The sequence below is a fragment of the Falco naumanni genome, chromosome 4 (genome assembly GCF_017639655.2).
Source record: "Falco naumanni isolate bFalNau1 chromosome 4, bFalNau1.pat, whole genome shotgun sequence".
Classification (NCBI taxonomy): Eukaryota; Metazoa; Chordata; class Aves; order Falconiformes; family Falconidae; genus Falco; species Falco naumanni.
The window spans coordinates 10,152,945-10,179,183 of record NC_054057.1 but is presented as its reverse complement, the minus strand read 5'-3'; positions in this window follow the sequence as shown (position 1 = coordinate 10,179,183).

Below are 26,239 nucleotides of genomic sequence, written 5' to 3'. Positions count from 1 at the left end.
AAAACCTTGAAAATGGGAAATATTTCTATAAAGAGGAGGAAAATAGAGTACAGCTCTGCATGAAAGCTGATGTGCTGTATTTGGGGGCAGCCACTAAGAGGGCAAGGCCAGTTCCTGTCCCCCTTTGAGGCTGCAGCATCTGTCATCCTCCCATGCATCGGTCCAGCTCCATCAGTCCAGCTCGCTCATCTCCCACAGAGCTACTTGCTGTTGGGGGGGGGGGGTGGTGGTGGTGGTGTTGTTTGGTGTTGAATCTGTTCACTGAACCAGTTCCTGCCTTGGCAAGACATTTACCAGCTGTTTACCGTAACCAGACTGCGCACAACAGGGAACGGAGGGGGAGCAGGGCTGCCTCTCCCGGTGGCAGCCTACAGTTAGACCAAGTTCCACATGACGTAAAACTCAGCGTAAGCAAGAGTACAGCAAAGGAAGAGACAAACCGCAGCAAGTAAAGAAGTACCACAGGCACTCCATTACTGTCTATTTTTAATATTAAAAAACTTAAAATAAAAGCTGTTTAAAACTTAGGACAGGAAAAGCAGAATGAAAACAGTCTGAAGTTGTGCACACAGATACATACAAGCAAATGTTAAATCTACGGTACAAGTTTGACGTGGGAGTGTTTGTTGACTCTGAGTAGTGGCTCTACATTATTTTTGTCAATATCCATATCTCCTCAGAGAATATAATATATGATCTTACTTATAACCTCTATATCTAATACCTATGACAAACTAGCTGAGGATAATGACAGACATTGGATCCCAATTTGATTTTTAGGTTTTGCGACAGCTGTGATTTGAGTGACATTACTTCATAACCAGAGAATTACAATTAAGCTTTCTTATGGAAAACTGTCAATATTGTTAAAATGACATTTAGAAAACCTGGTAAGTTTATATAGGCAGGGAGTATTAACCTGCAGAGCAAGACACCTGAGACTATCGCCTGTTGAAATACTGTATAATAAAAGTCTTAGAAATAGGACACTAATGCTAAAAATAAGAGTATTGTAAGTTCTTGCAAATGCAATGAGAAGTTGAGGGACAGAAAAGCGTTACAGGCATAGACCTATGCATGTATATAGTACCGAAACCACAGTCCTTGTCCCAGAAGCATCTGTCTCTTAATGAAGCTGCTCCTGTGAGTTGATTGCTATGGTCCCAAATATATCACAGGGCTTTGTATTTTAACTCCTGCATGGCACCGGGTTTTGGCTTCCCAAGGGTAGTGGGAATTGGAGCAGCTTTTGAGAGCAAACTAAACAAGGACTTGAGCCACAGTGATGTTGCAGAAAAAAACCCACATAAAACAGATGAAATTGAGGTGAAAGTCAGTGTAGATTTCATGACAGTGAAAAACATATAGCCAGCATTTGTGTGCATCAGTGACAGGAACAAGGGAACATATGAGAGGCCTCAGTTTTTTGTGGGTCTCCAGGCATGCGCATATTATTACATGCTAAAAAAAAAAGCAAACCATGAATCTAGAGAGAAAAAGCATTTCTCTGGCAAGTACAGCACAGGCTAATTTCTAAAGGAACTCTATAAACCCAAGAGGAAGGGGGGTGGTTGGGGGGAAGTATTTGGGAATGGTAGTGAATGTAGGTGGAACCAAGAAAATCTAGCACATGCTTTTAATATTGCTTCCCAACCAAGCACAATCATGATCACCTTGGTGTATGATGTTTCTTTCAGGTCTAGAAAGAGCAGGATACAGGAAGGAAAATGGAGTTCTTCACAAATTCCAGGGTGAAAGGATTTAGAATCATTCATAATATATTTAATGTTAGCTCCTCTGCTGCTCATGAAACTGCTAGAAATAGATTAAAGATTAATGTATTCATTTGTCATGCATACAATTAAAACAAAAATCTTTTGGCTGATTGTGAATTGTTTACAGAGGCTAATAATTAACTGATACATCCATGTGAGACAGGCCAGCAACTATATAGTCTGTCTTCTGGCTAGATATGCAAGAATAATTTACAGTCGGAAAGGACGGCTTAGGAAGCTCGATTCTCTTGGAGAAAGTTGGCAGTACACAGGGAGGCAGAAGATTAAAAAAGCATTATACATTTTAGATATGTAAACTTTCCTTATGAGGGCAGTTTACATTGCCTGATATGTCCTTTTCTAAAATATTAGCTTTATTGGCCAGAAGCCCAATTCTGTGGTCACATTCACAGACAGCTCTCATGTGAGCACGGACTGAGACACAGAGGATGAGAAAGCAGTTCTTGAAGTCTGTATCTTGAATAATATGAAGAGGAATTAAAAAAAATATCTTGTTCTATGAAATAAATATCACTGCCAGCTTATTGCAAATACTCGTTGACAAGATGCTCAGCAGATGTGCAATGTGTTGTGTTACTGATTTCAGTAGCACAAACACGACTTACTTTAGGTAGAGCAAAGCCTTGAGCCTTCATAGTTAGCAAGTTTTATTTCTGTGGAGGTTTCCATGGATAATGCTCAGAATGCTGAGCCATTTCCAGAAAGGAAAACATGGAGCTGAGCAAAAATATTTTTTTTAAATAAAATTAATGATTGCCCTCCAAAATAGAAGCCTTGCTCAGAATACGAGTTTGCCTCTTGTTTCAGCTAACATGAACACCTCACAATTCTGGAATTGCATACCACAAGCCCTACATGAGGCTGACAAAGTACATATTTCCTGTATATCTGGTTATATAGCTGACCTGCTGTGAAAACTTTCTATTTTCTGCTGCTGAGGAATTTTATTTGGCATAGGGAGGGCTTTATGCAGTTACACTATTCATCCTCACACGGCCCCAACCAAGCCTGCAGTAGTAAGGGCAAACTGCCCTGGCAGCGGCTGCCACGTTTGCCGGCAGGTGGGCTCTGGGCAGCCACGTGGAGCCACCACAAGTGAGCAAACCAAGGAGCAGCTCAGCCTGAAGGCTGCCAGAGGACTGTTGAGGCGGTCCCTTCCTCCACCAGCCACGGGACCTGGCAGCACAACCTGGAACCAACTGCTGGGGATTTTATGCTTTGTAAGAGTTCGAGTGCACTGAGGCAATTTCAACGATCCTGTGCAAGAGACGAAGCCATTTTGTGAATTGTTAAAAGCCTTATATGGGTTGGAGTTTGTAATTTTTGACCGTACCTGGCCAGCCAGCAGAGTGAGGTAGTAGGTCTCCTCACTAGGTCAGGCACAGTCCCACAAACCGTAGAGCACTCCTTGCCCCAGCACTGTTCCATGTCTACCTACGCGGGCCAGATGCTTGTGTTATACAGCCTGCAATAACAAAGACATGAGGCCCACTGACTGCAGGCAACGATACTCCAGCATCTCAGACAAGATTTGGGTTTTCTCTTCAGCAGACATCAGGGTGCTTGTGGCAGTTTTCCATGAGCTCTTGAAGACACAAGCTTTTTCCCAAAGGATCGGTTGATCAAGCTGAAATACCTGTTTTGGACTTACGACATGCATAGCTTGCCGAAGCAAAAGGTTGGGTTTTTTTCCTTCGGAAAAATTCAACAGAGGCAGTTAACCTCAGCCACATGTATCTACATTACTAATATATTTTTACTACACTATTGAAGCCTGGTGGATTAGAAAGCCTGCTGCATAAATTACACTTTACAATCCTTTGCCAGAAGCTCAGGGGGAGCCTAATTTTAACCAATCATCATCCCGTTGCCTCTTCATGGGCTGTACAAGTCTTCAAGGGATAAATTCACCACAGCAGTCAGAGTTCTAGTTTCCAGGCTTTTTAAAACAAAAGAAACCCAAACACCAAACAATTATATGATTACATAATGCAGAAACACTTTCAACTCATTACTATTACGAAAAAGTAAATAAAAATCTCACGTTTAACATGCCCAGAGCTCTTGTTTTGGAAAGAGGCTTGATACAGGGGAAAGTGATGCAAGAAAAGCCCCTTTGGGCTTTAGAATGTGACTCAGAAGCCACGAGATCTGGCTCCCAATGCAAACTGACACCTGCTGCATCTTCCCTTTACATCGGGGATGCAGGTGAGACTGGCCGCAGGTTCTGGATCACTAGTGAGCAGAGCTAGCCATGGAAACCACAGCAAGGAAAGAGCCCATCAAAAACCTTGGAGTTAATGAACCGCGCAGCAGCACCTCGAGACTCACATTTCATTCCAATGAATGGTTGTAAATGGAAATTAAAACCACCAGCAAAGCTAAAACCATGAAAGGAGGAAGAGATTTACACTCACCTGCATGGGGAGTTTTGAATCCCTCATTCCCTCAAGACAGACTCTTAATTCACCCAGCAGGAACTGTGGTTTTTCGGGATGCGTTGGCTGTGCAGATTTTCCACATGAACACCTGGTACACATAATTTGTACTCCATGAGCTGTATGTGTTACCAGGGGTTGGATCCGCAGACCAAAAAAAAGCAAAGGTGAACCCACATGTTAACTAGTTTTTACTAACTTCTGCTTTTAATGTAACCTTGGAAAGCATACTTAATTCTTTTTCCATATTATACATACTCATGCACACCTGTGGGTTGGTTGTTTTTTGACTTTTTAGGAGCTGTTATGCTATTTTTGTTTTAAGGTCTATGAAAAAGATTTCAGGAAGCTGTTACTTTTTGAAGTTCTTCCCCAACTCAAAACAAGAAAATAAACAAACAAACAAGAGTCAGCTGCAGTCATGTCTTATGATCTCTTTTGGCAGCCTGTTCCGCTACAAACAGCCATTTTCAGATCCTCCATAATGAGAAGATTAGCAGAGTTCTAGACTGTCTGAAACAAAAGTATCTGTGAGCTGGAAGCAAGCAAACTGAAGGCATTTTAGACACAAGATGCTTGATGAGTGGTTGTATAGCTGGAAAAAAGATTCTCTCATGAACAGTTTTTCAGCCAAAATAATTCCTGCTCATATGAAAGATACCTTCCTCTTTCGTTTTTTCTTTCATCTGGGGGAAAACTGGGGTGGGGGTGGTGTGTGGGGAATCTAACAGGTAAGCTGACTTAAGTCATACATCTTTGAGTTTTTGAATTAAACTCTTTGGTCCTTCTGTTTTTTGAGGCTTGAGGAGCTGCAGTTTGAGGCATTAGTTCCCAGTTTACTCTAATGCATTTTACCAGCAAACTGTGGTCAGATCAATGCTGTGTTTCATGGGAGTTTTGGTCACAGGTTAGCACAAGAAAGACGAGTCAGCCAGGGAGCAATGCTTGTACAGAACTGAAGTATGAGACTGTCAAACTGCAAATTTCATGAGGCTCTGTAACCACAGGGGACACGTGGGCTTGTTTTGACCTGAGCTCGAACAAAGTAGTCTTACTCTGTACAACATACTATTCCAAAATATTTTGATCAGCACCATAAAGATAAAACTGAATTAAAGTTTTTCTTCACTTGCCATTCTGTGACATAGAATTCCAGGATTTTCACCCTAATGGAACATTTCAGCAAAACAATCTGGGTTCTCTAACAGAGAGCTCTAGTCAAGGCAACTCATCTCTCCCTCCTTGGCAGAGGTGGTAGGATGTCGGACTCAGCATGCAACTGGGAAGCTGCTCTTCAGGACAGCTGCAGACCCCAGCGTGCGTAATTCTAACAGGTAAATAACAAGCCCTTCTTAGTATGTGTCTTTCAGGAAAATGCACCTCTAATCCCTATGGTCATATCACACTGAACACTAGCAGCATGTCATTTAGAAGCAAGAGTAGGTAAAATTGTAAGGAACGTTGAAAAGTACATAGCCAAGAGGTCCAGAAAATGGTAACTGTAAACCAGCTACCTCAGTACAAGGTTGCATTCCCACAGCTGGGAGAAGTGGAGCTTACTACCAAGGTTAAAAACAAGTTTCTTGTGGCAGCAGCTGAGAAAGAGATGACACTGCAAGAAGTCACCATTCCCACGTCCTCAGCATGGCTGAGCAGCCACCCAAGCAACAAGGAGTCACACACCTAATTCCACAAGGACAAAGCCTGCAGGGAGTTGTACAATAACCACTGAAGGGCAGGGTGGGAAAGGGTTCGGTTAACTCCCTGGCAGGATGAAACTGGTAGTTGTTAAATCCACAGTTTTTAGGCCGTTATGAACCAAGAAGCTGAGTCTGATATCAGTTCTCCCATGGCTGCAGAACAGGGACCAGAGCACTGAAATGGCTGACTACCTCAGCAGGACTGGTCTGCAAAGGGGATTTCCCCATCTCAAGTTTCAAATCAGCTGAACTTCCAGGATCTTTCAGATCAGCCTTCGGAAGATGTTTCTTCCCCTTCTTCAGTGCAGAAGCTACCAGGCCTGAAAGCACTTTGACAAGTGTACAACACGCAATGGTCTGTCTGGGCCAATGGAATAACAGATAACTGGGATAAGAAAAGAGAGATGAGAATCCTGAGCAGCCACAGATGGCAGAAAGGGGAGAAGGCTTTATGAACTATTTCTTTTTTGGAGATCAAAAAGACTCCTTTTGGAGCGAGTCCAAAGGAGGACCACAAACACAGTCAGAAAACTGGAGCACATCCCCTATGAAGACAGGCTGAGAGAGCTGGGATTGTTCAGCCTGGAGAAAAGGCGGCTGTGGGGGAGACCTTATAGCAGCCTTCCAGAACCCAAAGGGGGCCTGCAAGAAAGCTGGAGAGGGACTTTTTACAAGGGCATGTAGTGGTAGGACAAGGGGTGATGGCTTTAAACTGAAAGAAGGTAGATTAGATAATATATAAAGAAACAATTCATTGCTGTTGGGGTTGTGAGACACTGGACCAGGTTGTCCAGAGAAGTTGTAGATGCCCCATCCCTGGAAGTGTTCAAGGCCAGGTTAGACAGGGCTTTGAGCAACATGGTCTAGTGGAAGGTGTCCTGCCCATGGCAGAACTAGATGATCTTGAAAGTCCCTTCCAACCCAAACCGTTCTATGATTCTACAATAATGAGCAGGGACAACCCACTAAGATATCTAGCCTGCTTTCTGAAGAACAATAATAAAACCCCAGAAACAAGTGTGACACAGGATTTACTTATTAATGGGGAAATTGAGGCAGGGGTGGATATTCGTATGACCTAACTGCTGATACCTACCATAAGCCTTCCAGGTTTTCTGCAGGTACTAGTGAGAGGGAGTGACAGATGCACCTCCCTAGGGTCAGCCAGTATATCTAAATTATACTCCTGCTATAAATTCCTTTCTCAATAGAAGAAACATCTCTTTCTCTCTCCATTAATAATGTTAAGGTGTCTAGTTCTTGACTCAGCAGCATAATCAGTGCCAGAATTTCGGTGCTGTTAGTACTAGCAGGTTATCTTTCCTTTTGTAGTGTCAGAGCTGTAGAGCAGGCTGTTCTCTGATCTTTTCTAATGGCTTTTGTCTGCTTCCAAACAAAAGAAAAGCACTGCTTGCATCTAGTTTGTGATTAGATACCAACACACTGGTACCAGATACGCACACAGCAAACAACAGTTTTACAAGAAAGACAAGTTAATTATTAATAAACATCGCAAAGTCTTCTTCATGGGCACCTACTCACAGAAAACAGTTTATAAAACCGTGCAAGCACAGAGCATCACTGTAAGTGATCACTGATACTATCCCCTAGCTGGGATAAAGCATAGCCACTAGGACACTAAAGAACTCAAAAATAAAGATAACATACAGGAGATATATATATATATATAAACACACACACACAAATAAAGCAAACAAAACCATCCCACCCCTTCTGCTGAAAGATTATCACTAGATGGTTGGCTGGCTGACAAGAGGTTGCCCATCTCAAACAAGCAAGATATAAGAGGCAAGGCTGTAATAATTTTTATTAGACCAGCATGCACATCTGATTCAGTGGTTGAGCTTTTTGGGGTATATATGCCTTTCTCCAGGTCTGAAATAGAAACTGCAACTACCAGGCCAAGCTTATGTGGGAAAAACCAGTCTGAACTGTGACTGTAACAGCTATGCCTAAATTGTCTTATTGTGCATGATGCTCCCCAGTGAAAATATTCGGCCGAGAACAAATAGCTACTTCAGGCCAGGTGGCTCCCCTACTGCCACTCACAGAGGTGCTGCCTGCCACTGCCTGGGCAGCTGCTTTTAGAGAAAGACAGTGTCTATATTGGCAAAGATGGTAGAAAGCAGCAAGGCAGCAAGTAATTTTCAAGCCTAAAAAAAGATAAAAGCCAAGTGGAAACATACTCCACAAACCTTTCTGCTTTGAGCTGCCTTCCTCCTAAAGGAGAAACAAATATTTTATCCTGACAAATGCTAGAAATGAAAGGCCATGAAGTATTTGTATTGTTAACATTTCCTACGTTAGAAAAACAGTTGATTTTTTTCTCCTAGTCGTAGCTTACCTAACCCAAAAATGTTTAAATATAGGAGAAGAAAAAGGGAAAAGAATAAGAAGGGGCTTTAAACTCCACGAATATTTTTTCTGCAGTGAACTCAGAGTGACTGAGGTTCGTAACAAAAGTTGAGCATGTAATATTTTCCACTGCTTACAGTTCCCTTCTGAACTTCCATTTTGTAGGAATACACTTGGATCACTGCTGACCTGTATCTGGAAAAGGCTCGCTGTGTATTTTGGCTTGGTTTCCTTTCATTTCTGCTCCTCCAAGTCTGTTCCCCATTTCAACATCTCTTATTGCCACATTCCCAAACATGTTACACAACCCTAAAGAAGCAATTTATAGGAATATTAGTAATTCAGCTGTAACCAAACAAGCCCTTTTCCCTTTTAACAGATCATTCTCTCTTGGGAGCCATAGTTATGTGGCTGTTTGCTCACTTGTTTACAGCATTGTACTAGATGTGATATTTAAACAGACAAACAACTCAAAGCAGTATAAACCTGTGAAAGCCAGTGCTCTGCAGCAGCTTTCAAAGCAAAACCTGGCTGGAAATATTCTGTGAAGACTTTTCCAACAGACCCTGGAAGCATCTCATACGTGAGTGTGTAACCTTCCTATAGCCAACTAAATCGTGCCAAACGTGTGTACAGAGACATCCCGCTTTGATGTCTATAGCCTGAGGCAGCACCATCCTGATGAGATTTCTGAGCACTCTGGGAATGCAACCCACCACAAGTACAGGGCATTCTTACAATGCCAGCAGATACAAGGATACGATGCTGCATAATTTACCCCACGACTGGGGTTACTCAAACTATAAGTAGCTAAAAGGCAGTCTCACCAAATGCACTGAAATTCACAACTGTTGCCTGATCTTGCAAGCCCTATTTGTTTGAACACAGGCTCCCATGGGATACTCCTACAGGTTGTGAGTTTGCCAGGTTAAAGACCTTAGTTTTCAGTATTTTATCAGATTACATCAAGTTAAATGTCAGCTTCTCTGGAAAAGAGGACCCCAGTATGTGAGCTTAAAACCCAAGCCACAGTCAAGACCTTTTCACTCGCACCTCTGCAGAACAACAGCTTCTGACTCATAACATGAAGTATATTTTGCTGACTTTCAGTTGTCCTTTTTACCCCACTCCAAATATTGCCACCTCTGCAGAAGAGCTTGCCAGGTGGAGTGTCTACCTGCCGCAGTTTACAGCCTGACACATTAACATGAAATAAAATTACTGACTTCAAATTTATGCACTCATTACAAGCTGCAGCTCATGGTCACATTTATTTCTGCTTGGCTGTGCCTCCAAAACTGATAAAGGCCTTTGGAAAAAAGTCTGTAGCATGAATTAAGGGCCGTAATTGCTCAAGCCATCTACATGAATTCTACCTTCAAGTCAACCCAAAGAAAGTCCCGTAGCTGTACTGGGCTCTACCATGATCATATCCGTCCTCCATCATGCAGTCAGTATAACCTAACACCACAGTTAAGTGGAGAATTGTGATCAACAGCTACTTCAGCCTCTTGCAGAAATAGGAAAAAGTCTAGAGAGACCCTCTGAGTCAGGGAGCACAGGCAAAGCAGTGAGCTACTGAGGCAGCAGTCACAGCCGATGGCTGCCTGACACCCACCTGAAGGTGGAGCAGGTCTACTAAAAGCAACACGCACAACCGCACCTGTAAGCACACAAGGAGATGGCCTCACAGACATGAAATGTCATTTTTCTGTGTAAGGCCTCCTAAGAAATCCAACAGGGTCTGCACTAGCTTCAGTTACAAGCAGATTTTGTATTTTCCTGCCCCAAAGCGGTGAGCCGTGGAATCTGCCAAACAATGACACGACAGAGAAGTCCTCATCAGAAAGACTTACTCAGATATAGGCAAAAATAAGTATCCCCATCACTGGTGCCATTCATTTACCAATAATTTCCTCAGCCTGAGAACATGGGTACAGTATAACACCCATACACGTGTGTCTGAAGAGACAGATACCATTCTCGACACATGTTGTTTCCTTTCAGCATCCTAGCAATATCACTGCTGTCTTTTCTGGCTTCAGCTAGCACCTGCCTGTGAGACAACACTGTCAACATCATCACACAGGCAGTGGGACATCAGGCTACTGGGTGACATGCAGTTAGTGCAGTGATTGTCCAACCAGCCTAACTGGCCATTTCACCTATCACCTTCTCATCTGATAGCAGCTTGTCTCTGGCTATGTGCAGTTACTGCAATTGTTTTGGTCTGGGATCACCAGGGATGCTATTACAGACAGGGCTTGGCATGATGGGCCCTCAGTAGCTTGAGGGAAGTAATCCAGCCTGAAGCAGACAAAGAGGTTTGCCATCCTGCACGGCACCACTGGATCTATACACTTGAGCTTGTTTGGCCTGGCAAATATAAGCTACTAATTATCAGCCATCTCTTTCAGAAATAAAGCATCAAGTTATTTTCTAACAACCTTACTGGTACAACTGAGGAGCAACGATGAAGCACAGGGCAGGGACAGGAGTGAGGGGCAGGGAGAAGCAGAAATGGCATAAGCTGCTCCCTACAAAGCTGCTGAATTATGTAATACACCCCCAGCTTCTAAATATCAGCACTAACGAGTAGGTTTTCTCCTGCCTCTGTGAGTTTTCCATCTCTTTCCAGGACAGAACTGAAGGCTACGTAGGCAGTAACAAGGGAATGAGTAGGCAAACCAAGTGACAGTTATTTGTCAAAAAAATTGGACAGAATTCCCACATCCTCTTCGAGGATTTCAGTTGCTATAGAATTACAAAAATAGTATTGGGCTATAAAGGCACCGTAAACCAATATCTTTCTCTCACTGTCCAAACTGGTGGAGGGGTAAACAGGAGAAAAACACAAGACAGGGGCCGGAGCCATAAGCTCTTGGGAGCCTTTGGGACAAGAAGGAAACTAAGTTTGAGCCCTCCTGTTTGAACTTTCTGGGAAATAATAAAGTTAATGAAAAACTGCCATATCCAGACTCAATAGAGAGATTTACTGATGGCTGTGCCAGCGCAGTATGATCTGTCTAGTTGCTGGCTACCCTCAACAACAAATACTTGGACTTCCTTTTTCAAGGACATTTTATCCACATTCAGGACATCCTAACATACCAGCAACTTTTAATCAAGAAAAAAAATGCTGAGGAATGGACAGGATTTGTGGTTTCATCTTTGGTGAGGATGTTGGCACAGCAAGAGTGTATGCAGCATTTGATTCTGCTTCAAGACACTTCCCACACAATTAGCCCTCTCGCCACTGGGAAATTATTCAATATATATCTTCCCTAGTGAGAAGCCCTATCTAACCGCAGCAGACAAGTAGCAAATAACACTTTGATTGTCCGTGCTTATATTTTCCACCTTCAGCAGAGCAGGTATTTTATTTCCATTAGATTTTCCAGCTACTCTTCTCCCATGCATGACAGACATAAGAAAAGACAGTTAACTCACACCTTTCCTGAGGCCACCTTGTTTCAAAGCCTATTATCTAGATTCTCCAAAAAACTTTATTACTCTGGAAAATGAGGGAGAAAAAACCATCAAATGAACAATTTTATTTATTGTGCCATCTGTGAGTTTGTGATAACAATAATACAATTCTGTCCCCAAATCCTCAGCTGTTCTTCTTGAGATGATTGACTTATAAGTGAACACTCCTGCTTAATGGTTTTTCTTCCAAATACTACCTAGGTTGGTTTGGTTTTCCCCAAAACACCCAATGTCCTTAAGCAGTGACTAAAGACAAGAAGATTGCTGCTTTTCAAAAAAGCCAGTGCTGTGAGCGTTCCTGTCTCTTAAGTGCATTAATAGGAACAGGAGAAAGACAGAAGGCTCCTCCAAAACATATGGATAATACAAACACAGTATAACAGGCTCTGGCCCTCATGGGTCCAGGGAATGAATACATCTGTTTACTTCTGCAGGGCTCTGAACTCAGATAAGTGAGGATCACTGAGTTTCCTTTACCATTAAATCTCTGCCACATCAGCCTTCCATGATCACTGTCAAGGATGAAGAAAAATATTGTAGAAGTGTGAAAAAAAATAATATCCAAAGTATTTTAACCTGGCTTTGTTCTTATTTGTGGCTTGTGTGACACCTCTTTTAATCTGGATTTTAACTTCCTCTAAGAAAACATTTCTAACCCATTAAAATTACTTGCACTCAAAAAAAAAACCCCAAAAACCAAACTTAAGCAACACAAAAATAACCTGAGGAAAACCCTAACCCCAAAGCCCTCAAAACAAAACAAACAAAAAACCCAGGGAGGACAAGGTGGACTTGTTGTCATTTATGCCTATGGAAATTTTGTGGATGTAGAGCCACTTTCTAACTGATTCTTTTGCACATTGTTTATGGCAGAGGAAGGAAATCAGACAACAGTGAGTATTTTCCGCAAGAATTTCCCCAATTACCTAGTCCAAGCAACACCTATATGAAGAAACGGTTAAAATGGTTAGTTTCTTGATAACATCTTATCTACACCTTAGTAGTTACCTCTTCCTTCAGCATTTAGACTCTGCAGCATGTTTGCTGTTTGAAAAAGATTATGGTAACTGTGCAAACCCATGCAAGCTAGAATTTTATTCTGAAGTGGATTAATAATTGCCAGCTTGGTTTTTAGCAAGTGAGAAGTTGGAGAACTTTGTCCCATACCACAAAGGCACCAGAGACTGAAGAACTGGAGACTCAAGAAACACGAAATTATTTCAAAGTATGTCTGAAGTTAATAGCTGACAGCAAGGTTAACGCTATGGGGATTATGAAGCACACAGTGCAGAAAAGCAAAAAAAAAAAAAAAGGTATTGTTTTTATCCAAACTCTCCCCTTTAAAAATGTATATAATAAGGAAGTATTTCTCTCAACTGGGTTAAGAGGTCCAAATGAAATCTAAAAGATACTGTTCGTTTTCCTTCACTTCTGGTTGACAAGCTCACTTTCACACCAAGCTAAAACACAGGTAGCTCAAGAGTTGTCTGAAGGTCACTAGAGAATGGGAAGACTGAAGTTTTTTAGAGAAATACAGCATTCAAAAAAAGCATTGTTAAGAATTAGCATCATTATTCTGTACTGCTTGTATTACCTGCTTGCAGTCTTATAGCACTTTACAATATGACCCAGTCTGCATAATGGGAAACTGGGACACTGCTGATTTAAGCTTAATTCACATCCAGATACAAGTTATTGTTTTTATCACCTGTGACTCAGGGGAGCTGTTGAATCAAATAGGTACTTTCTTCACAGGGAAAAAACCATAAGTTAGAAAGGTAAGAGTAGCTATACTAGGCCGGAGTGCTGCATCCTCCAGCTCAGTATCCTTTCTTGGACAGGGACCAGTAAGAGATGCTGAAGTCAGACTATAAGAACAGGCTAAGCACACAGTGATGCTTTGCCAGAACGCACTCCCAGAAATCAACAACTTTAGGACTTCTCAAGCCAGAAGCATACACTTACTTGTGTATCCTAGCTGCTAAAGAATTTTCTTCTATGAGCTTATCTGGTTGCTTTTTGAACCTGAGTAGTTTTGGTCCTCGCAGCGCTCTGTGACAAAGGCTGCCAGATCTTACCTGTGGATCATGGAAGAAAATTCCTCTGCGTATTCTAAACTTTTGAACCTGTTATTACACTTGGCATCATATAAAAGAAATAGAGAAAATAGTGAATGACTGCTACCTGACTACCTTCTCTGTTACTCTTTATCATATTCCTCCCTCCTAGTCATTTCTTTTTTGTGCTGAAGAGCTGTAATATGTTTAGTCACGCCTTGAAAGGAAGCCATTCTGTATCTCTGATCACTGCTGCCTTCCTTCATTGTATGCTTTTTCTTTTACTCATCTTTTTTGAGAATGGAGGACTTGTGAGGTGGGCACACCATTGGCTCTTACAGTGGCACAACTGCTTATCCTATTTTTCAATTCTATTCCTTTCCTAACACCACCTAACGCTCTTTTTCCCCCTTTAACTCTAACTGTGCACTCAACTGACATTTTCACAGAACCATCCAAAATGACTCCTAGATCTTTTGTGATTAGTAATAGCTACTTCACAGCCTATCACTGTATATGTGAAATTAAGGCTGTTCTCCAAAGCACACTACTTTGCTTTTATCAACAGTGTCAAATAGCATTTTATCCCCTAGTTATGAAATGTGACCTTTCTACACCATTTTGAAGTAAGCTCGGTTTCTCCTCTGAAATTTCTTTCCATCATTTTCTGTCCTTCTTTGCCAGATCACCCATGAACAATGTGGGCAGCGCTGCCTCTAGCAGTGATCTCCAGGAGACTCCAGTGATCTCCTACCCTGTAAAAACTCATTATCAGTTTGATTTCAGATATCAGTTTGAGTGAGATTCAGCGTATAAAGGAAAACATCTCATGCGATTTTGTGTGTGACGTAGCCTGTATGGTGCCAACAAGCACGTTTCCCTTAAATCCCAGGTCATGTCTGTCAGCTTTGTGCAGATGTCTTGGATATTGCAGAGCATCCCAGGTGGCACAAACTGCCTATTTTTAGGCCACTGAATCCAACTCTTGTTTCCTGTTTCTTAATGAGCTACAGACTCATGTAAGGATGATGGCATTGCTTAGTAGCTTTGTTCCTTTTCAAGTGTTTAGCAAAAGCTGGTTTGGAAATTTAGACCTACCTAGCAATTTTTCACACATACTAGTAATTACTCTAGAAAAACCTCTAATAAATTTGCAAGGGATGAGACCCTTCTAGAAAAGCAGTGATAACCCTCTCCTATCATACCTTATTTGTTTATGTGTCTGCTTTTTATTACACTTTCCACAGTTTTCCTCATACAGACTTTGGACTTAGTGATCACTAATTTCCAGACCCTCTTGCAAATCTGTTTTATATATTGAAGTCACATTTGCCAGTTTTTAACCATCTGGTACCAAAGCAGTCTTAGGTGCTATCTTATAGACTGAAACAGTTCTATTTCTCGACACTAAATGCTGATGCAAAGACACTGAAGTAATCTGAGCATTGTCTTAGCATAAATTAATCTCTAATCCACATACCATGGTCAGCCCTTGACAAAAATGAGGGAGGATGCGTGCCTAATTCTTGGTCTATGACCTTTTTGTGTTTAAAAGCTACAGCCACACCAGCAGTTCCTCCTAGGGTAAGCATAATTAGGAGTTGGCCCAAAAAAAGTTCTTTTGTCCATGTGGTTTGTATCTAGTCCTTAAGCAGAACATGTAGCAGCAAATGGATATTTTCGCCAGCATTTGTACTGGGGCTATACCAGTATTGCCATATCAGCAAAAAGCCTCTCACTCTTTACTAACATTTCTCTGCCAGCAAAACTTTTCACTAGAGTCTGGGCCTATGTTTTAGTACTTTACCATGGCTGCCCCAAGGGCCATAGCAAAATCTCAGCTCTCCACAGCTCTGTGGCTCTTACCCCAGTTTCAGTCCTCTTCCTGCATCTTTCCCTCTACCTATGCTTTCAAAGGAAACCAGCCCCAGCTGCTTAAACATCTGTCTCCCACTGTGCCCACACTCGACACATGCCACCTGCAAACATAGTGAGGTATGGATCATATATCTGGATTTTCACTGGTGAGACAGAGCTGAAAGCTTCTCAGGGATGTTTAAGCCATGAGTCATCGTCACCATTAAGAATTCAAATCTTCCTGAGAATTCAAAATTTGAATAACTGTTTGAATTCATTAAGCAATGTCTCCTTTTTTGTAATGAGCAGTAAAAAAAAAAAAAAATTCTATCTAAGTGAGTATACTGTCACGTAAAGCTGTTTTATGCTTTTGTCCACAAAGGAATCTAACTCCAGATGGAATTTACTCCTTTATAGGGATCTTATTTCTCCATAACATCAGATGCAAAATCTCTCTCTCCTGTGCCTCTGAAGAGATTTATTCATAGCTGCTCTTCTGGTAAGATACTTTAATCTCATGGTAATATTTAGACGAGATCAGTTTCTGGCTAAAACTAATGTGTTGCTGTAGATTATTCCTATCCTCAGCCAGTATCATACCACATAAACGCATTAGGACATTTTCCTGGACAACGATGTCTTTATACATACTGGAACAACTACAGAATAAACAAATGGAAAGGCATTCCCTGTGGCTGACCTGTGATTTGGAGTTTGCTCTCAGTTCCTTGAGCTTCAATTTCAGTGTATAAAAATAAGCCCAAGCATCAAAATGATACAATTGTCACTTCCTTTAATGTTCATCCATGGCTACTTATCTGAAAGGAATACAGTGTGTAACGTGCCTTCGCAAACACCCATGCATCCATACATCCTGAATTCACATATATATTTCATAGCTATGTTGCACAGATCTGTCAGGTTTAATGCTATTTTCAGCTTCCAGCCTTTGTCCCTTGCCTTCCTCCTTCTCTGCCTTCCCCAAACGAAGGAAAATCTAAGATGAAAGTCAAGCCATGCTGACTATTCAGTAGGCTCCTGTGGCTCACCTCTGCCTGGCAGATCCCTGTGCACAGGGACTAGTTGTGGATACTTCATGCCAGATCACAACAGCGTGAGAGAGACAGCGTTACCAAAACACCATACCATTTCATGCAATGGCCTAATTTGCTCCTTCACAGTTTTTTCAAATACTGGGATTAGGGTTATTTCTGTGCTTTGCAAAGTGCCAAGCAGCAGGGAGAGCAGGAAGATTAAGAGAGACCAGACTGAATTTTGACTGCAAAGCACAGGAAGACTTCAGAGTTGGTTTGTTGAAAAGCAGCAAGTTTACAAGTCCCTTTGTGTCTTACACTGCCCCTGCAGTGGATTTTCAGGGGTACACACAATTTCTAAAGGTGCATCCAGAGAGGAAGGCATAGAGCAGGTGGCCAACATAAGTGATAGACAGCAGCCCTGCAGAGGGCTGCACAGCTGCTCCCCCAGCACACAGCAGTGCCGGACCGCGTGGTGCTGCTGCTGTGACTCCAGATGCCCAACGTGGAACCGGCTCATGTAACACTGCAATTTGGACAGGAGCATATGGTGCCTCACGTATTGCCCACATAGGTGGCACAACTCTCATTTCCCCCTCAGGATTTCAAAAGTGTTGAAGAGTGTAATTTTAACCTTGGGAACACCATGGAAATGTTGGGCTGCAGTGGCTGGAACAAAGCATAACCTTAAGAGCGTGATATCACACATACGCACACATAGCGGGTATGGTTGACAGTATGCTATGGAAGGTTAAAAAAACCCAAACATCTGTGATAGGTAAATCTCTCTGGGGGAAGGCTTGAGGACAGGGTGAGAGGGTCCAGCTAGGTGGATGCTTTAGCCCAAACGTCAAGAGGAAACCTGCAGATGTTTCAGGGCCTATTTCAAAATGCAGAGCTTGAGCTAAGAGTCTATATAACAGATGGCAGTTTCTGAGTCACTAAACATTATTATTTGGCAACAAAATTACGCGCTCTCAACCATCTCTCAAGGGATTCTTGCCACAAACTGCTGTAAAAGTGATACATATTCTGTAACATTCAATTGCAGAGTTTCTAAACCGACAGGGAGAGCTCTGTATAACTGTAGAGACAGACACATGCTTAAAAAAAAAAGTCTAAAGTAAACTTGGCATACATCAGCCTGAGTCAGAGAAACCAACACTGGAGTCCAGAGGCCCACCATTTTCTGTGTATTTCTAGATTATTTATACTTGCACTTCACTATCTCCTAACAGATCGATTTTTTATTTTTATATATATTTTTTAGGTAGACTTTTAGTAAATTTCAGTAAATATGACAGGGAAATTAAATCTTAATGCCAATGTCTGGCACTGAAAACAACTTTCTCTTTAACATGTCTTTAAAAAACAACCAAACCATGTTTATAGGCTGATTCCAACAATGCTAAGGATATTACACATCCCATTAAACAAGCAGATACAGGCTTAAAAGACCAGATACACAAAAAGATTCAGGTACCCAAATGCTTCCTGATTTCATTTAGTCCAATTTGGTGGGATTTAGGTACCAAAATACTTTACAGGATCTGGCCCTGTCCATCTGCAAGGCTATTGGAGATATCACTCTCAGGGACAGGATTAAGTCGTCCCAGCTCCAGCCTCATCATCAGTTTATTAGGCTATAACCTTTTCTCAATTGCATCAACAGAGTTGATAGAAATAGCACATGACCTTTCTGTAATAAGGCTTTTTATCACAGCAGCCTCCCAGGGAGTCACAGTGTCTACTCTGCTGAGCTAATAATAGACAACATTTCTACAGGGACATAATTCATGGGGCTGTATGCACAAGGCATGCACCAAAACCTCATAAAGTACCAAATTAATAGTGTTCTGAATAAAAACAAGAAGGCGTTAAGCACTGCACAGTGAAATGTTCAATACAAGCTATCTGCATAACAGCTACATATCTTAAACCCAAAAGGAGAGAGAAATGGTAGAGGGTAGGCAATATCAAACGATTGTGCATCACATCTTGGTCAATGAGGTTGCTATTTTTGCCTCTGTGGTAACTCTTCTGCCCATTATGTATTTTATTCCTATCCTGCAAGGACTGTTGACTAGGAGGTAAAGGAAAACTATGAATGACAAGAGCAGAGACTACTCGCAAGAGATCAGTATGGTCTACTTAAATCTGGCAAGAGGAAATACAGAAAAGGGGAAAGGATGGCTTCACTTAAAGCAAAACAAGCTTTAACACTGAAAGCATCTCTCTCAGAAAAATCATCCTCTTTCCTCCCTGCCCTGTACAACGCCACACAGTTTATCAAGTGAAAGTCTGCTGGATGAAATGCTTCCTTAGCAACATGCCAGAGATATCTAGAACTACTCATAATAGAAAGCAAAGTCCGCAACTGTCTTTTGTAAACAAAGTTATTGCTTGTAGGCACAAATGCATCTAGAAAGCGATGACTCCTGAAATGCTGCCCTTTAAATTGTCATTTTTGGCAGAAATCTGCATTTTTGAAAAACAGAACCAATGCATCTTGATACACAGAAGACAGACATCATCTTCCTAGCTGAAAAAATACTCTCCCTTTCTTCAGGTTTTGTATATCAGAACAGAACAAGGAGCTTTGCAGCCTTGATATTGTTACACTGATGTCAAGGTGACTGGTATTATATTCTGTGCACTGTGCTAGGTATGAAAAGGAACCTACTCCATCAATATAGGTGGTAGTAGTACTTTGGGGAAGGAAATAGTTAAAAAACACCCTTGTGGATAATTAACATACAAAAACCTTTTGGATTTTGCTTTTAAAGTTGATGCTTTTCCCTGCTATTTTCTTTATGCATGCTGCATTCTTATTTTGATCTGGTGATGATTCATAGGTTTAAAAAAAAACCCCAAAACACCAAAACCAAAATACACCAAAACCAACACCAAAGAAAAGGCTGATTCAAGGAACAACAAATCTCTTATCCAGGTAGCATCACAGCCTAATCTCCATTGCAAAAGTACATGGAGCACAATCCTGTCCCTTCTGGAAAGCACAGGAGTCTATCACTGAGTTCAATAAAGACACTATTTCAGCCATCAGCTGGAGGTATTTCTAAATGGTAAGATGAGGTAGCCAGTGTAAAACCACAAATGTGAAACAGTGCCTGGACAGAAGAATTTTATGTTCATATAGTTTTGTTGTTTGAGGGGCTTGCAGTGGAGGCACATTAAATGCATTTCCAAAGACAAGCTTCATGAGCTTTTCTGTAACCATGTAGATATGCAGAATTAGATGTCATTAAAGCCAGCCCTTTGTGATCTCTTCTGCTACAATGCTTATAACATGTCCCTGGTTAGCAAAGTGTCCAACAACTCTAGAGGCATCAAATGTTTTCTGACTTGAATTTTTAGAGAAGCAGACAGTACTCCCTGTACTCCCTAAGGGTTTAATCATGCCAGGCTTTCTCCTCCTCTTATTTTGTACTCAAATAGTGATTTCTGTGCATCTCCACTAGTATCTCGTCTTGCCCTTGAGCTTTAGCTAGAAGGAATAACAGCAATAGTTCTGCTCGTAGTGACCTCACTACATTTTTCTTTTTAAAAAGCAAAACCAACAAAGAAACCCAAAACAACAAAAACCTGCTTTTTTTGTTGTTGTTGTTGTTCCCCAGCAAGTAGAAAGAAAACCAAAACATTGACTCACAGACTAAAATAGATCCCCAAGTCCAAAGAAACCTTTGAAAGGGATGGGTGTTTCCCTCCCATAAGACAGACTGTGTGATCTTCAGCACATTCTTTTGCGAAGTAACACATTCCATTTCAGTTTAAGAGAGAAACTGTGGAAACCCACCACATCTTTTTCATCACTATGCATTTTTACAGTTGTTCTGCTACTGCTTCAGGTATTGCAAAATGCACCAGTTGTCAAGTGTTGTTTCAGTCTGCATAAAAACAGGCATGAGAAATTCAATGCCTTTCTAGTTTCTTTCCCTTCCAAAATCCCATCAGCCATCATTCCATCTCTTCACAAACAGCATCCAGATGTTAATAAACATCTCAAACTTACTGTTTTTCAATGGCACAACCTTTTCCTATTCAGTTTTTTCTATCATTTATTTTGTCCACGCTGCAGCCTTTGTTGTTTGCTCATATTTCCAGCTTACCACAAAATATGTTGTATGAGTATCAACAAAATAATTCCTTTAATATGAACCAAAACAACACTATTTGCTTCAAACACAGGGAAATAGAACCTGTATTTAAGTTTATGATCATTGGAGCTTCCACTAATATATTTTTGGATGGGAATTTAATGTGGAGCATCACCGAATGTTCCAGTTTGAGTTCAAGACTGAACTTTTATTTTCAGAGCTCACAGTAACAAAGAGGCTGAGGATCTTTAATATATTTTTTAAATGTGTTTCATTCAGTAGAAAATAGGTCCCTGAGTCATGAACTATGGATTGTAAATCAATACAGGTCTGATAAGGCTGACAAGTGACAGAAATAGACTGTGCAGCACCTTGCACAGGCTTTGCAGCATCACTGAACACATTAATGCCTCTAAATTTAGAAAAACCTTCTGCCTTAAATTTGCGAGCATGCTGATCTTGACTAGAGGAAGGAATCTTATGTTTTTAGTAGCTATATGGGAAATAATAAAATTATTGTATGTTTGCCATAATTGCATGTATAGTTATGAACAGTTGTTTTCATCTTGAGTTCAGTGGACTCTGGAGGCTTGCAGATTCCTTCTAAGAGGTCTGCTTAAAATAAAGAATAAAAGCAAAGACATCTTTTCTGGGTTTAATCTTGCTAGGTAGTCATCCCCATCTCTACTGATCAAAAGTGCTTGAAATGACTGTTACAACCTAAAGGAGAATGAATTAGGTTTCTTCCTCTGTGGACCTGATGACAACAAAAATTGGCAAAAAAACATTGTTAAGAAGTAGCTTATTTCCAGAGCCTTGGGACTGAGATTGAAACAAGGGGGAGATGTCCCAGCAACGTATTACCTTCTTACAAAGACTCCGGGTTCTTAAAAATGGTTGACATCAGGTCTGAGAAACCATGGAGTTTCTCAGGGAATCTAAAAACTGCAGATACCAGATACATTGCAGCTTTGAAAACCAGCTCAGGAACTGAGATGTGGTGCAAGTCCGAGCCAGGCTTTTGCTAACTGAAACACAGCTCTTCTGTTGTGTGCCCTGTCCTGCAGAGATGAGGATAATTTTGTTTGCCATTGAAAAGCTCACTTGTCAGGCTCCTCTTTGTGCTACAGGACTGAGGCTTGCTATGAAGGGTTAAACTCTTGTCTCCAATTAATATTAGCAAAGCTAATAGGTATGCTGGGCTTGCCAGCCCAAGCTGAAGAGCTGGGAAGAGCCAAAGGCTTACCCTATTTCAAAGCCATGACAAGGGCAGGCAGCGTCGAGTTTATCAGGGAAATGTGGAGCAGATTGTGGACAGCCAGAACTTTCCTGGTACATGGAGCCATGGCAACGTACAAACACTATCCTTGGGCCTCATGATCAGATCTTCCCTCGCGAGAATTTTGCTGCAAGAGCATGTGCTGTTTGCTAACAGCCAGAGTCAGAAAGCAGTCTCTATGCCTCTCTGGTGGGACTGTAAAAGGGGGATTGAATCAGACCTAAACCTAACCAAAATCCAATTGCATCAATGTTTTTAAGTTCTTGTTACCAGAAGTGTTTCTGCTAATCAGACTAACAGTTTAGCTATCCCCGATGCAGGCACCTTTCAAGCACCAGGACTGTCTGTCTGCACCAGTACAGGTCCGCCATGCTGTGTGTTATATCCTATACCATTACAACCTATGTCCTCAGCATCCACAGAGCTCCCCAGCAGGTGCTGCACCAGCCCCTGCTCTGCCCTCAGGGATGCTCGATGCTGCTCAGGGTCCCACCTGGCGTCCGCTCCCTACCAGGACTCTCATGCTGTGTGCTGTCACTGGCTGCTTTCCATTCTGAGATGGTCCATTTTCCACCTCAAATGGGTTTAAACTGGTTTGGGGTTAGCAAAGTGGTTAAGAGCCCACCTGTGGCCTGCATGGGAACAAAGCCAGAACACATTCAGCTAGAGAAAAGTCCAAAAAGAAAAAGTTGTGGTTCAGCTTTCTGGTTTTACTTCTCCAAGGATTTTGCAAATGATTAAGAAAAATGTAAAGGAAATGAAATTATGTAGAAAATTAGAATTATCATTACAGGCAGTCTCTAGAGTCTCCTGTAAAGTTTGAGACCCATAAGCTAGATTTTTGCACCAACACAGTCCTTGGCTCAAATAAGCTCCAATCCAGATAAATAAGAGAGGAAGGGAAGAAAGAAAAACACAGCAAAGGAAGTTAAAGCAGGGTAATGACAGTGCTGTCTTTGAGCACAAGCCCTGTGCTCTGCTCCAAAGCATCAAGACAGGAGAAGAAAAATGCACAGAAAATGTCTTGGTTACAATCCTCTGTTCGTGCCACAGTTTCAGGGTTGGTATTTGCTTCCTGTGAGAGCATCTCACTTCACCCAGAAGCTTAGATTATTTCTTCCCCCTCTTCTAGACAAAAACTTACCAGGAACGTGAAATGAAATTACAACTCATATACGGTAGATGCTTTGTTATGACAGGCTAAACAAAATCAGTTGTGATACAAGCAAGATTATGGGAAAGGCCTCCATTACTTCAGTTTGGTTTTAAATAATCTGGTCTGCAGCTGAATATTTGTTCAAGGAAATAATGGGTGTAAAATAATCACTGACTGTATGCCGCTAAGAACCACATGCTATTGGGTTACACTTCCCTGGACAGGGAGCACTAAAAGTTAGAACCCCATCACCTCAATAAAAATGCAACAAGCCAAAAACAACTCCAGGCTGTAACAGTGCAGTCAGTGCTTATATTCCTACCCCCATCTGTGTAACAGTGTTTACTACTTTTTCTCCCCAGGAGTAAGATTTTAAATAATTGACTACTCTTCTCGCTTGCAGTCTCAAAACCCTGTTTTCTTTAAGTCTTTATAGAAAAGAATCAGACTTTATGGAGTCTGATTCTGTTCACTTCCTTTCCAGTTACAAGGTCTTCTGCAAACTTGATCATTTATAGCCAAGAAATAGCTCCAAAGAAACCCCTGCGAGGAAAAGCATTGAAAAAATTATTAGCAATGCCTGTAAATATATTCAGGGGCAAGCTCTAGATTTTGCTTCAGTTGAGAGGAAACACTGAGATTTTGTCATCAAATTAGCATCAGAAACATGGAGAACCCACAGAGACACAGTAAAGCCATAAGATGCTCTCTAGTTCCATACAGTCATGGTTATAAACAGGACTTCTCAGCAAGCTAGGCAAAATTGGATTTTGCCTACTGGAATACGGAACTTGAACTGGAGGTTGAGCTGTTCCTACCACAGGAAGAACAATAGAAAAAGGGGGCACAGGTGGGATGCACAGCCAGAGGAAAAGACCTCTGAACCTTTGAAATTGGGCTACCTGCTACCCTAAGGAGAGAAGGGGAAAGCTGGTGGGTCCATAAGTCTGAGTCACACCTTGGATACCCTGTTACCCTTCCCTCAGCACAAGCATCCTGGCCTTCAAAGGGTCCCAAGCAAACAATTTAGGATTATGGCTGCTTTTTTTTTTTTTTTTTTTTTTTACTGCACAGGGCAAGTTTGATATTCCAAAGGAAGGCCCTGGCTGCCTATAATATTAGTTTTGTGTGGCAAGGTTTTGGTAGTGGGAGCACTACAGGGTTGGCTTCTGTGAGAAGCTGCTAGAAGTTTCCCCTATGTCCAATAGAGCCAATACCAGCCAGCTCCAAGATGGACCCACCGCTGGCCAAGGCTGAGCCCATCAGTGACAGTGGTAGCAGCTCTGGCTTAACATATCTAAGAAGGGTGGAGGGACTAACTAGGCAAGAGCAAGGAGTGAAACAATTCTTCAGAGACCAGGGTCAGTGCAGAAGGGCAAGAGGTGCTCCAGGCACTGGAGCAGAGATTCCCCTGCAGCCTGTGGTGAAGACCATGGTGGGGCAGGCTGTCCCCGTCAGCCCATGGAGGACCCCACATTGAGGCAGGTGGATACACCCAAAGGAGGCTGGGACCTGTGGGAAGCCTGCACTGGAGTAAACTCCTGGCAGGACCTGTGGCCCAATGGAGAGAGGAGCCCAGGCTGCAGCAGGTTTGTTGGCAGGACTTGTGACCCCAGGGGGGACCCACGCTGGAGCAGTTTGTGAATAAGCACCACCTGTGGGAAGGACTCACATTGGAGAAGCTCATGGAAGACTGTCTCCATGGGAGGGACCCCAGGCTGGAGCAGGGCAGGGTGTGAAGAGTCTCCCTTGAGGGGGAAGGAGCAGCAGAGAAGGTGTGATGAGCTGACCCCAGCTCTATTCCCTGTCCCCTGTGCTGCTACAGTAGGGAGGAGGTAGAGAATTTGGGAGTGAAGTTGAGCCCAGAAAGAAGGGGGGGGGGGGGGGGGGGGGGGGGGGGGGGGCAGGAAGGCATCTTAAGATTTACTTTTTATTATCCTAAGCTGATTTGATTTGTAATAAATTAAACTAATTTCCCCAAGTCGAGTCTGTTTTGCCTGTAACTAATCGCTGAATGATCTCTCCCTGTCCTTATCCTGACCCACGACCTTTCATTATATTTTCCCTCTCCCATGCAGCTGCAGAGGGGAGTGATAGAGCAGCTTTGGGGGGACCTGGTGTCCAGCCAGGATCAACCCACCACAACTATATATATTGTGTCTTTGTGAGATGGCCTCTGCAACGAGAAGCAAGGAGGTCCATTAGAGGATTCCTAAAACATTTTGAGGTATCCATCCAGTTTCTAACCATTACAGGAAACATCATTGTTTTGATGACCCAGATATATTGCATTGCATTACAACAGCAGTATTGTATCACAGTTTCCAAACTTCCATATACAGCATTTAGGACCAATTAAATGCAGCCTCAACCTGTTTCATTGCACTATCAGTTAAGTCCGTTTTGTGCAAGGCATAATTGAAATATCAAGTTAAGACAAACCTGGAAGCAGAACATTAAGATAATTAGTTGCTGCGGTGACTCAACACATAATATTTCCCAATACTACGTCACATGTTCACGCCTAGTATTTCCTTGTTTGGCGTGAAAGGAGAGTAGACGCTTTCCATATCATGCAGAGGTCTCTTCAGAGAACAGTCTGCAACAGCTCATCCACTCACTTATTAGAAAGGTTTTAGAGATACAACAAATCTCGCATAACATCAAGTTAAACTTCAGGATCACAGTCACATCGGGACTAACCAATGCCAAAAGCCACACAAGAATTTGGTATAAAAAGCTAGAAATTCAATACTCATTTCATGAAATTACATCACCTGGAATGAACACAAATAGAAAGTGAAGTCACTTAGTTTGGAAACTTCATCTATTTAAAAAAAAACAACCACAAACCACCATGATTTGGTCAGTTTGCTGTTGGCCTATTTACCAGAACACGTTTACCAGGAAATTTACAGCCAATGCAGTCAGGAGACAACTGT